This window comes from Hippopotamus amphibius, chromosome 12, assembly GCF_030028045.1.
Source record: "Hippopotamus amphibius kiboko isolate mHipAmp2 chromosome 12, mHipAmp2.hap2, whole genome shotgun sequence".
Lineage (NCBI taxonomy): Eukaryota > Metazoa > Chordata > Mammalia > Artiodactyla > Hippopotamidae > Hippopotamus > Hippopotamus amphibius.
In genome coordinates this window covers 101,569,336-101,582,584 of record NC_080197.1, presented here as the reverse complement: position 1 = coordinate 101,582,584, position 13,249 = coordinate 101,569,336, and the positions used below count along the sequence as shown (strand labels likewise).

General features: G+C 37.0%; 1 protein-coding gene across 3 annotated transcripts in view; it reads right to left on the bottom strand.

The window, feature by feature from the left end:
• The window catches only part of SLC16A7 (solute carrier family 16 member 7), a 166,731-nt gene that overhangs the window by 62,649 nt on the left and 90,833 nt on the right, over window positions 1–13,249 (bottom strand). For all 3 annotated transcript variants that reach the window (XM_057702899.1, XM_057702901.1, XM_057702902.1), the window contains exon 3: window positions 10,742–10,874. The gene's annotated coding sequence lies outside the window, so the exon portion shown is untranslated. The remainder of the gene's footprint in view (window positions 1–10,741; window positions 10,875–13,249) is intronic.

Below are 13,249 nucleotides of genomic sequence, written 5' to 3'. Positions count from 1 at the left end.
TGATAATATCACACTGTTTTTATTAGCTTGGTAATAGAGTTAGAAATCAGGAAGTGTGATACCTCCAGCTTTGCTGTTCTGTCTCAAGATTGCTTTTAGCTATTCAGGGTCTTTTGTGGTTCCATATAAATTTTAGGATTGATTGTTCTATTTCTGCAAAAAATGTCATTGGAATGTTGATAAGGATTGCATTGAATCTGTAGATTGCTTTGGGTAGTATGAACATTTTAACAATATTAATTCTTCCAATAAATGAACATCGACTATCCTCCCATTTATTTGTGTCTTCTTCAATTTTTTTCATCAATGTTATAGTTTTCAGTGTATAGATCTTTCACCTCCTTGGTTAAAGGCATTCTTAAGTATTTTATTCTTTCTGATGTTATTGTAAATGAAATTTTCTTAATTTCTCTCTCCAATAATTCATTGTTAGTGGATACAAACACAATTGATTTCTGTGTATTTATTTTGTATCCTGCAACTTTACTGAATTTGTTGATTAGTTCTAACAGTTTTTTTGGTGGCGTCTTCAGGGTTTTCTATAATATAAAGTCACATCATCTGCAAACAGACAATTTTACTTCTTCCATTCAAATTTGGAGGTCTTTGATTTCTTTTTCTTGCCTAATTGCTCTGACTAGGATTTCAAGTACTTAATCACCATTTATTTGCCTTGATCTCATTAACTGACACTTACAGTTCTGGATTTTCCTTCCAGTTTAATGCTGAACCAAGGAATGGAATGATTCTTGCATAGGCTTATGGCATATCTATTGGCTTTTTCTATTGCCTTCTGTTTTTTTCTCCTTTTGGATAATTGTGGAAGGTTCCATTCTATTTTTGAATTAGATCAACAATTACATTTTATTTTATTTTATTCATTTTATAACATTGATACAGTTATATTATAAAGCAGGAGTCAGCAAACATTTCCTGTAATGGGCGAGATGATAATTATTTTAGGTTCTGCAGGCTGTGTGGTCTCTCTCAAAACTACTCATCTTAATAGTTTCAGTGCAAAAGCAGTCACAGACAATACTAAAAAAAGAAAAAAAAATGGGTGTGGCTGTTCCAATAAAATTTTATTTACAAATTAGACCAAGGCCTATAGTTTGCTGATCCCTATAATAGAATACCATTAGAAAACCAAGGAAAGAAAGAAATTGTACATCATCACACTATCCTAACACAATATTGTTAACAATTTTTCATATCTCTTTTTGTCATTTTTCTATATTCATACATTTCTGATAAATTTAAATAATATGGTGACTGTATAGATCTTATAGATATAATTGTGAATACTGCTTTTTTTATTATTATTTTTTATTAATTGTCTTTGTTTAAAAGTGTTTTTTTGGCTAGATAAGTGGCACATTCCAATTTTTACAAAATATGGAAAATGCAAAAGTGTAAACCAGAATAAAATACTACCAAATAAAATCTTCAATTGCCACCACGGTTTTATAGAGAAAGTATCTTCTCTGCCCCCACCCTGCCTTTTTCTTTGTATATCTATTTACATACTGTTTTTATATCCATACATTTAGAAGTGGTGTTTGGAAAGCCACTTCAAATTATTGTTTCAGAAGTTAGAGTAGAAATGACAAAGGCATCTACCATTTTAGTAGGGACTGTGAATAGAAATGTTTTATAATTTAAAAAATTTTAAATGGTATAGGGAAGGCAAATCCATTTTATTTTTGCAAGAGGATACAATAAAAGCATAACAACAAGTTATTTGTATCTGACTACATACACACAGACAACATGGCTCTAGATATAGTGACATTAACTACATGGAATTTTAGAAGTTCAAACTGCTTGTCTCTTTACCTTACTGATTTAAATGTATTATAACCTAATTAACCTGATTCAAATGTATTATACTGATTTAAATGTATTAGAATCTAATTAACCTATAACCAAATGTATAGGTATACAAAAATGAATAAAGGTATCTCTGACTCAAGTATTGAGTACTTAACGCTAAGCACTTATTAAGTATTTATTTGCTCAGTTAAATTTCCACAAAAGCCCTATAAGATGTTGTCTCTATCTTTTAAATAAGACTAAAGCTCAGGAAATATTAGAAACTAGATCCAAGTAAAACAATGTCAGGGACTGGATTTCACTAATCACTGCTGACTCAAAATTATATAAAGAGAATAGAATTAGAAATAAGACTCTTGGTTTATGTATCTAGAAGAGGAAACAAGCCAAAAAAAAGAAAAAAAACCTAGGTATTTTTTATGTCCTCTCTGAATATCTAAAAAATTCATATGGGTCAAAATAGTCAAAGACACCTGATTTTCAAGACTGTAAGAAACTAGCTTGAAAAATTCTCTCCATTGATACGTTTGTATGTTAAAAACCTACCCAAAGTGTCAAGAAAAGTGTGCTATTAAGGTTAGATGAAAAGCTTTCGCCACCAATAAATAACGCACACAATGTAGATCCTATTCAAAAATGGACATATCAGAGCAGGGACACTTCTGTAAGCTGATTAATATTCTACAGATGCCAACTGTTGAAATCGATTCAAAATACCATACTTGTCAAAGAATGATTTTGAAAAGATTCGTGTGTCTTCAGAATGTTTACAGTCCACTTTTGTAATCCTTTTTGCTTTCTTGGAAACAATAAAAATGTGTCTATCTATCTATCTAATTAACTATCATCATCTATCTAATTTGGTTTCTCTTTGGTCATCAGTTCATCCAACATGGTGGATTTACAGCATATGAGCACTGGAAATAGCATCTTTTAAAAAGTATGATACTGGGAGAAAAAGATGGCGGCGAAGTAGAGAGACATGGAGTGCATCCCTCTCCACAGATGCATTGGGAATGCACGGAAGGACACAGTCATTCCCACAGAGAACCAGCTGAACACCAGCAGACGGCCTCGGACACCGGAAAGGGCTGCGGAGAACCTGACATAGCCGGTAGGGAGGCATCTACGAGGGCTCAAAGAGGGGGAAGCGGCGGAGCTGTGGCAGACGGGAGGGAGTGAGAAACATACGGAGGGTCCGCAGCGCAGCTCAGCGTTCCCGGACCCAGACATCGATCCGCGGCTGAACGGAGGGTCCAGGAGCGGGAGCGTGGGAACCGGAGAGCTGGTTCGGGGGAGAAACATTGTTGCCGGTAGGGTGACGGACCGAGAGGACAGGAGGGAGGAGGTCCGCGGAGAGGAGTGCCGATCCCTGAGAGCCGCCCGGCCATGATGGCGGCTGGAGGCTGCAGGCTCCCGGGCGGGGGGGAGGAGCCGCGCGCATAGCCTCTCCCTCTCTTTCTGCGCCTCTGCAACAGGCAGCGGAGAGACGCCCTGCGGGGCCACATAAGGCGCTCAGGGATAACAACCACCCTCAGGCGCTCGGGCGGGGCTAGATTAAAACTCCTTGCAACGCCAGCAGCAGGGAGGCTGCCGAGAGGGAAAAAAAAAAAAAAAAACCAGCATCAAAAAGAAAAAACCCCGAGAGAGGCCCAACTCTAAGACTTTCTGTGTACGCCTGAGCCACCAGCGCCCTCTGCAACAGGCACCTCCAAGCCTGACTGAAGCAACAGTGCGCCACTGCTCACTCCCTCCCAGGAGAAGGAGCCACTATTGCACCCTCTCCCTCCCCACACACCGAGGCTTACAGACGAACAATAAAGGAACCTCTGCTGGTCACAGAATAACGCAAAAAAAAAAAACCCAAGGCAAGGAAAAGGACACTTACAGCTGAGACGCTAAGGAAACAGAAATAGTAGTATCAATACCTATTGAACTGGTCCATTCGGGGATCAGTTCTGGATTTTTTTTTTTTTTCTTTCTCTCTTTTTTTTTTTTTTTTGATTTATTAAATACGATCTTAGCCCTAAGGGATCTACAAGTTTTACAACATAATTTTATAAGGATATTTTTTACTCTTTTTTTTTTTTTTTTTTTTTTTTTTTTTTGCCTTTTAAAATACTTCTATATCTAGCTAAGTTTTTGGTAGTACGGACAAAATATCTTTCATACTTTCCTTTCATCCCTTTCTTTTATACACTTCTATTCCTTTCTTTTTCTTTGCATATTTCCAACCACATTACGCTCTTCTGTTCCCCTTTCTTCCAGCCATTTTAAGTGTATTTTTGTCTTTATCTTAGTTCTTAGTACAGTTGTCTAATTACATTCTGAGAATCTCCATTCTCTCTGGTGGTACTCCAGCTCATTTCTATATTTGATCCTAGCTTACAAAATCTCCCTGGATTGATGTTTGTATGTGTAGGGTGTTATTTGTTGTTTGTTTGCTTTTGCTTTTGTCTCTGATTTGTTCTGTTTCAGTTGTCAATTTCTGCTGGGTTTCTCTCTGAATATCTGATAGCACACTGGGGTTCTGTCAGGTCTTTCTAGAGCCTTATGTCCTAACGGATTCAATAATTGTGTGTCTTATACATGTATGTGTTTCCTAGACTGAATATTCGTCTACTCCAATACTTGGACATTAGTCTGAGGCTTGGACAGTCTTCTATAAACACCTCTATCACCAGGACAAGCAACCCCAAAAGCTTGGACAACCATGAGGAAACAAAGAAACCCCATGCAGGCAAAGGAGCAGGAAAAAAACCCACAAGACCAAATAAATGAGGAGGAAATAGGAAAAATGCCTGAAAAAGAATTTAGAGTAATGATAGTAAAAATGATACAAAATCTCGATAACAAATTAGAGAAAGTACAAGAAACAGTTCATAAGAACTCAGAAAAACAAACAGCAATGGATAACAAAATAACTGAAATTAAAAATACTCTAGATGCTCTAACCAGCAGAATGACTGAGGCAGAAGAACGAATAAGTGAGTTGGAAGATAGAATGGAAGAAATAAACGCCACAGAGCAGGAAAAAGATAAAAAAATAAAAAGACTAGAAGACAGCCTCAGAGACCTCAGTGATAACCTTAAACGTACCAACATTCGAATTATAGGCATCCCAGAAGAAGAAGAAAACAAGAAAGGGTCTGTGAAAATATTTGAAGAGGTTCTAGTGGAAAACTTCCCCAACATGGGAAAGGAAATAATTCACCAAGTCCAAGAAGCACAGAGAGTCCCATACAGAATAAACCCAAGGAGAAATACACCAAGACACATATTAATCAAACTAACGACAATTCAACACAAAGAAAAAATATTAAAAGCAGCAAGAGAAAAGCAACAAACAACATATAAGGGAAAACCCATCAGGATAACAGCTCACCTTTCTACAGAAACTCTGCAGGCCAGAAGGGAATGGCAGGATATACTGAAAGTCCTGAAAGAGAGAAACCTACAGCCAAGAATACTTTACCCAGCAAGAATCTCATTCAGATTTGAGGGAGAAATCAAAAGCTTTCCAGACAAGCAAAAGTTAAGAGAATTCAGCACCACCAAACCAGCCTTACAACAAGTGCTAAAGGAACTTCTCTAAGTAGGAAACACAAGAAAAGGAAAACACCTACAAATACAAACCCAAAACAATTAAGAAAATGGTAATTGGAACACACATGTCAATAATCACTTTAAATGTCAATGGATTAAATGCTCCAACCAAAAGACACAGACTGGCTGAATGGATCCAAAAACAAGACCCTTCTATATGCTGCCTACAAGAAACCCACTTCAGACCAAGGGATACATATAGACTGAAAGTGAAGGGATGGAAAAAGATATTCCATGCAAATGGAAGTCAAAAGAAAGCTGGAGTAGCAATACTCATATCAGACAAATTAGACTTGAAAGTAAAGACTATTAAAAGAGACAAGGAAGGGCACTACATAATGATCAAGGGATCCATCCAAGAAGAACATATCACAATGGTAAATATCTATGCCCCCAATATAGGAGCACCTCAATACATAAGGCAAATGCTAACAGCTATAAAAGGGGACATCGACAGTAACACAATTATAGTGGGAGACTTGAACACCCCACTTACATCAATGGACAGATCATCCAAACAGAAAATAAATAAAGACACACAAGCTTTAAATGACACATTAGACCATCTCAACTTAATTGATATTTATAGGACATTCCATCCAAAAATGACAGACTACACTTTCTTCTCAAGTGCACACGGAACATTTTCCAGGATAGATCACATCTTGGGTCACAAATCAAACCTCAGCAAATGCAAGAAAATTGAAATCATATCAAGCATCTTCTCAGACCACAACGCCATGAGACTAGATATCAATTACAGGAAAAAAACTGCAAAAAATACAAACACATGGAGGCTAAACAATTCACTATTAAACAACCAAGGAATCACTACAGAAATCAAAGAGGAAATCAAAAAGTATCTAGAAACAAATGACAACGAAAACACAACAACCCAAAACCTATGGGACGCAGCAAAAGCAGTTCTAAGAGGGAAGTTTATAGCAATACAGTCCTACCTTAAGAAACAAGAAAATGATCGAATAAACAACCTAACCTTACACCTCAAACAACTAGAGAAAGAAGAACAAAGAAACCCCAAAGTGAGCAGAAGGAAAGAAATCGTAAAGATCAGAGCAGAAATAAATGAAAAAGAAAGGAAAGAAACCATAAGAAAAATAAATAAAACTAAAAGCTGGTTCTTTGAGAAGATTAACAAAATTGATAAACCATTAGCCAGACTCATCAAGAAAAAAAGGGAGAAGATGCAAATCAACAGAATTAGAAATGAAAAAGGAGAAGTCACAACGGACACCTCAGAAATACAAAACATCATGAGAGACTACTACAAGCAACTATATGCCAATCAATTGGATAACCTGGAAGAAATGGATACATTCTTAGAAAAATACAATCTTCCAAGACTGAACCAGGAAGAAATAGAAACCATGAACAGACCAATCACAAGTACAGAAATTGAGGCAGTGATTAAAAATCTCCCAACACACAAAAGCCCAGGACCAGATGGATTCACAGGCGAATTCTATCAAACATTTCGAGAAGAGTTAACACCTATCCTTCTCAAACTCTTCCAAAATATTGCAGAAGGCGGAGCACTCCCAAACTCATTCTATGAGGCTACCATCACCCTGATACCAAAACCAGGCAAAGATGTCACAAAAAAAGAAAACTACAGACCAATATCACTGATGAATATAGATGCAAAAATCCTCAACAAAATACTAGCTAACAGACTGCAACAGCACATTAAAAAAATCATACACCATGATCAAGTGGGGTTTATCCCTGGGATGCAAGGATTCTTCAATATACGCAAATCAATCAACGTGATACATCATATCAACAAATTGAAGGATAAAAACCATATGATCATTTCAATAGATGCAGAAAAAGCTTTTGACAAAGTTCAACATCCATTTATGATAAAAGCTCTCCAGAAAATGGGCATAGAAGGAAATTACCTCAACATCATAAAAGCCATATATGACAAACCAAAAGCCAACATTGTTCTCAATGGAGAAAAACTGGAAGAATTCCCTCTAAGAACAGGAACAAGACAAGGGTGTCCACTCTCACCACTGTTATTCAACATAGTTTTGGAAGTGTTAGCCACAGCAATCAGAGAAGAAAAAGAAATTAAAGGAATCCAAATTGGAAAAGAAGAAGTAAAATTATCACTCTTTGCAGATGACATGATACTATATATAGAAAACCCTAAAGACTCTACCAGAAAACTGCTAGCACTCATTGATGCGTTTAGTAAAGTAGCAGGATACAAAATTAATGCACAGAAATCTCTTGCATTCCTATACACTAACAACGGAAGAGCAGAAAGAGAAATTAAGGAAACTCTCCCATTCACCATTGCAACCAAAAGAATAAAATACCTAGGAATAAACCTGCCTAAGGAGGCAAAAGATCTGTATGCAGAAAACTTTAAGACATTGATGAAAGAAATCAAAGATGACATAAACAGATGGAGGGATATACCATGTTCCTGGATTGGAAGAATCAACATCGTGAAAATGACTGTACTACCCAAAGCAATTTACAGATTTAATGCAATCCCGATCAGATTGCCAATGGCATTTTTCACAGAACTAGAGCAAGAAATCTTACGATTTGTATGGAAACGCAAAAGACCCCGAATAGCCAAAGCAATCTTGAGAAGGAAAAATGGAGTTGGTGGAATCAGGCTTCCTGACTTCAAACTATACTACAAGGCCATAGTGATCAAGACAGTATGGTACTGGCACAAAAATAGAAAGGAAGATCAATGGAACAGAATAGAGAACTCAGAAGTAAGCCCAAACACATATGGGCACCTTATCTTTGACAAAGGAGGCACGAATATACAATGGAAAAAAGACAGCCTCTTCAATAAGTGGTGCTGGGAAAATTGGACAGCAACATGTAAAAGAATGAAATTAGAACACTTCCTAACACCATACACAAAAATAAACTCCAAATGGATTAAAGACCTACATATAAGGCCAGACACTATCAAACTCCTAGAGGAAAACATAGGCAGAACACTCTTTGACATACATCAAAGCAACATCCTTTTTGACCCACCTCCTAGAATCATGGAAATAAAATCAAGAATAAACGAATGGGACCTCATGAAACTTAAAAGCTTTTGCACAGCAAAGGAAACCATAAACAAGACTAAAAGGCATCCCTCAGAATGGGAAAAAATAATTGCCTATGAAACAATGGACAAAGGATTAACCTCCAAAATATACAAGCAGCTCATGCAGCTTCATACCAAAAAAGCAAATAACCCAATCCACAAATGGGCAGAAGACCTAAATAGACATTTCTCCAAAGAAGACATACAGATGGCCAACAAACACATGAAAAGATGCTCAACATCACTCATCATCAGAGAAATGCAAGTCAAAGCCACAATGAGGTATCACCTCACACCAATCAGAATGGCCATCATCACAAAGTCTGGAAACAACAAATGTTGGAGAGGGTGTGGAGAAAAGGGAACTCTCCTGCACTGTTGGTGGGACTGTAAGTTGGTACAGCCACTATGGAAAACAATTTGGAGGTTCCTTAAAAAACTACAAATAGAACTACCATATGATCCAGTAATCCCACTCCTGGGCATATACCCAAAGAAAACCATAATCCCAAAAGAAACTTGTACCATAATGTTTATTGCAGCACTCTTTACAATAGCCAGGACATGGAAGCAACCTAAATGCCCATCAACAAATGAATGGATACAGAAGATGTGGCATATATATACAATGGAATATTACTCAGCTATAAAAAGGGATGAGATGGAGCTATATGTAATGAGGTGGATAGAACTACAATCTGTCATACAGAGTGAAGTAAGTCAGAAAGAGAAAGACAAATATTGCATGCTAACTCACATATACGGAATCTAAAAATGGTACTGATGAACTCAGTGACAAGAACAGGGAAGCAGATACAGGGAATGGACTGGAGAACTCGAGGTATGGGAGGGGGCGGGGGGTGAAGGGGAAACTGAGAAGAAGCGGGAGAGTAGTACAGACATATATATACTACCAACTGTAAAATAGTCAGTGGGAAGTTGTTGTATAACAAAGGGAGTCCAACTCGAGGATGGAAGATGCCTTAGAGGACTGGGGCAGGGAGGGTGGGGGGGAATCGAGGTGGGGGCGTCAAGGAAGGGAGGGAATATGGGGATATGTGTATAAAAACAGTTGATTGAACCTGGTGTACCCCCCAAAAAAATAAAAAAAAAAAAAAAAAAAAAAAAAGTATGATACTTAAGGAAAAGGAAAGAGACAGATTGTAAGTATTGGTTAAACCAGCTGAAAATAGCACTCGGTGGTTGAAAGTTGTCTAAATAACCTGAATTTATATATTATTGAATTTTGTTATATTTTTTAAATAGTCAAATTTCTTATTGCTTGGAAATCAAATAAATCTAGAAGAATACTAAAGAAATACCAGACAGCACTTGTATGTGGTAACCTACTTTTTGTTGTATTATTAAAGTGTAAAAACTATCATGAGGTTTAAAGTCCTCATTGCAATTTTCCTGCTTGCATAAAGGAATCTAAAACATCTTTCATTATTAATTCATGATTTTAAACTATTGTAGGTTTTATCACATCTATATTCTAGAGTAAACACTTAGAAATACAACTGGATGATTTTTCAGCCATTTCACATATCATAAACAATAATTCTAAATAATCTTAAATCCATTATTTTAAAATTATTATATCAATATAAATACTGAAATTCACTAACATTTAAATCATGTTATTACTATTATTATTGACATTTACTAATGAGCTAGGTTGATAATTCAATTTTCATTTTATATACAGACATCTATGCTCATAGAAAAGTGAAGGGGTCTTTTAAAAAAGCATTACATGATAGAGTTATTTTTTCCTCAATACTTTGTTTTTTGTATCGTCATTTTTTCATAGTTCACCAGTTTATCTCAGTATACGATCTTTTATATACTCTTTCTCCGGCAAATTTACTTGATTTTAATTATAACTGCATCCTCTTGGTTGCAAGTCACCACTCATATACCTCTTCACTCCCTTACCTCTAACCTGTTTTATTTCCTCCGTTTAAATGGACATCTTATGATCTCTTAGCTGAATCACTGCAAAGTGGACCAAAATCAATTAACCCTTGAAAAATTCCACTTCCAAGATTATCAGTTGTTCATTACTAACAACTCTTGAGTTGACCAATAGTCCAGACCCAGTTCATACACACTCAATGGCCTCACGTTATCTTCCTGTGCACGATTCTCTTGTTCCTCTTATTCGTGAGCATAACCATGAAAAGCAGAGAGAGAAGTATAATTTACCTGTCGACAGACGCCCGCTTGGACAGATGTCTTTGGGGTACGCGTGATATTGTTAAGCCCTGTCACTATTGCTTGAAGTGTGATATTCGAAGGCAATACAAAGGAAGAGGTAGGGCAGACCCTCCTGGATTATCTAAAGAAATAGAAAAACAAGAGTCACATGTGTAATTGAGTTCCACAAGCCTCATTAGAGTCATTACCTTTATTTCATCCAGTAACTTGTGACTGCGTTTTAATAATTAACAAAATTGAATATATATACATAAGTATATATGTGCATATACATTTGTCAATCCATTGATGGAATTATCACTTAGGTATGAAATGCGTGCAGGAGAAAAAAATTAAAAGTATAAAATGAAGATTAGGGTTTTTTTTTTAATAAATAATGGTAAATTACATATCTACTACTATGAGAAGGAAATTTACTGGCATTCATTAGTTGTCACTCAAATAATTCCCTATACTCATTTAAATAATCTGCTCTAAAAATCAATTAAATAAAATTCCTATTGACAATGAAAATAAGTATAAAATTTAAAAATACTATCAATAATATACATCTTGCAATGAGACACACTGAGTCATGAAAATGAAGCAAACGGTATTTTAGAAATGTTATGATTTAGAAATCAAATGTCCTAATCAGACCTGGGTGATGGATGGATACGCTAATAAATCTCCCTAATATATCAAATTGCCTTCATCTCAACTTAAATCTGGGGCTGAGTATATAGAAGCTAGTACTTAGGGTTTATTTTGTTTGGATCGAGCGTTCCTTTGCCTAGATCAAAGCTAAGAAAAAGTTAACTCTGTCAATTAAATAAGCAGTTGCCTGCCTTCACCCAAGACCACCTATCCTAAAGTGTTGAATGAAGGTGATGCCACCACCAGGCCAAATGAGGTTTGTATGAGAGGATGAGGATGTCTGTGATCTAGTTGCCAAGTCAGGGAGAAACTGAAGGTGGGGATTAGAACGAAGATTGGTGGTGGAATTAGAAAGTCATGGATAAAATCTGAGAAATGGATAAGGCTGGAATTAAAGCTTTAACTTATGCCAGGAACGGAGCGTTCAAAACTCCGTGGGCCTCCTATCTGGGATAACAGCACAGAGGAGAGGCTCACACCTGCTCTGCACCTACGAGGAGGCGTGGGAGCCTGTGTGAGTTTTTCCACCGAGGAATTCAAGGGTGGCAGCTCCACCCTACCACAAGTGACCAGCCCATCCAAATGCAGAAAACCCTTCTTACATCTGGAGGAAATACACTTTCTGCCCGTTTCCTCTGGCAGAGAGAGTTGCCTGGAGTCCAGGGCAAAGGCTCAGAAGAAAGCCTCAGGCATTCCTGGCGCGTGGGCTCTGATCCTCCATCTATGCTTACTTATCATTATGGTTCATGGAGGGCAGCAGAGGGGACGGAACAAGAGAACACGACAAGGCCACGTTTTAAATGCTCACCAACACTTCTGCAAAGAGTTCACAGAGCTTTAACACGACCGGTCTAGTTTCCTCCAGAAAGACCAGCCCACATCCAGGGCTTTTTCCAACAAATTGGCCAATAATCCAGGAATCCTCTGCGATGGCTGTAACTATATTAATCTATATTATATACTTCTCAACACCTGTTAAACTATCATATTTTTATACACACTCATGCAAATCGACTCATATAGTGCATATACTGGTCTTTAGTTTTAAAAATGAAAGTCAGTGTTTCAAACTTCGTGTGTCTGATGAAAAAAACAATAGAAGAAACAACAATCCTTCATACAAGAAGGTTTTCCTTTAATTCAGGAGAGAAACTGTTCTGGAGAGGGCATCCAGGTAGGCATAGGGCTTCAAGCTTCTTCTCCCTACAAAAGCAGCGTTAACTACAACAGCTAGAAACCAGGCTGCGGTATCAGCTAACTCAGTTTCTTAGCGACTCACGTATATGCCACATGTTTCATGATGGCTGTTACTTACACTAGGAAGGTTAAAAAAATACTTTAGCACTTTCAGTTTTTTTTCTAAAGATTCAATTAGTTATCATAACCCCACGTACTAAGAGCAAGTGGTATTTTTAATCACATTTATAGATAAGAGCATATGGAATCAGAGGTACGAAGTGATTTTTCCAAAGTGTAATTTCCAGTAAGTGATCGCACTGATAGCATGACTAGTATCTTTCTGTTAGGCCCACTGTTACTGATCCCACCTTAAAACACCAACTTGGAGGCTGCTCTTTCTGCTTACAAATACACGCCTTCAGATTTACTTCTCTGGTGAATTTCCAAATTTCAGTTCTTACACGTATTCTTGTCTGTCTTGTCCATCAGAAGTGAAGTATTTGTTCTTTGGAATACTAAACTCCAGCCATTCTTCAAAGTCTTTAGAACATTCATCATTATTCCAGCTTATTTACATGTCCTTTCTATACCGTTCTTTAGTATAGAGACGATCACATATCACTGTCATTAACAAAAAGGTGACGGTGACTACTGAAAACACGTGGCTACTTCAAGTGTTTT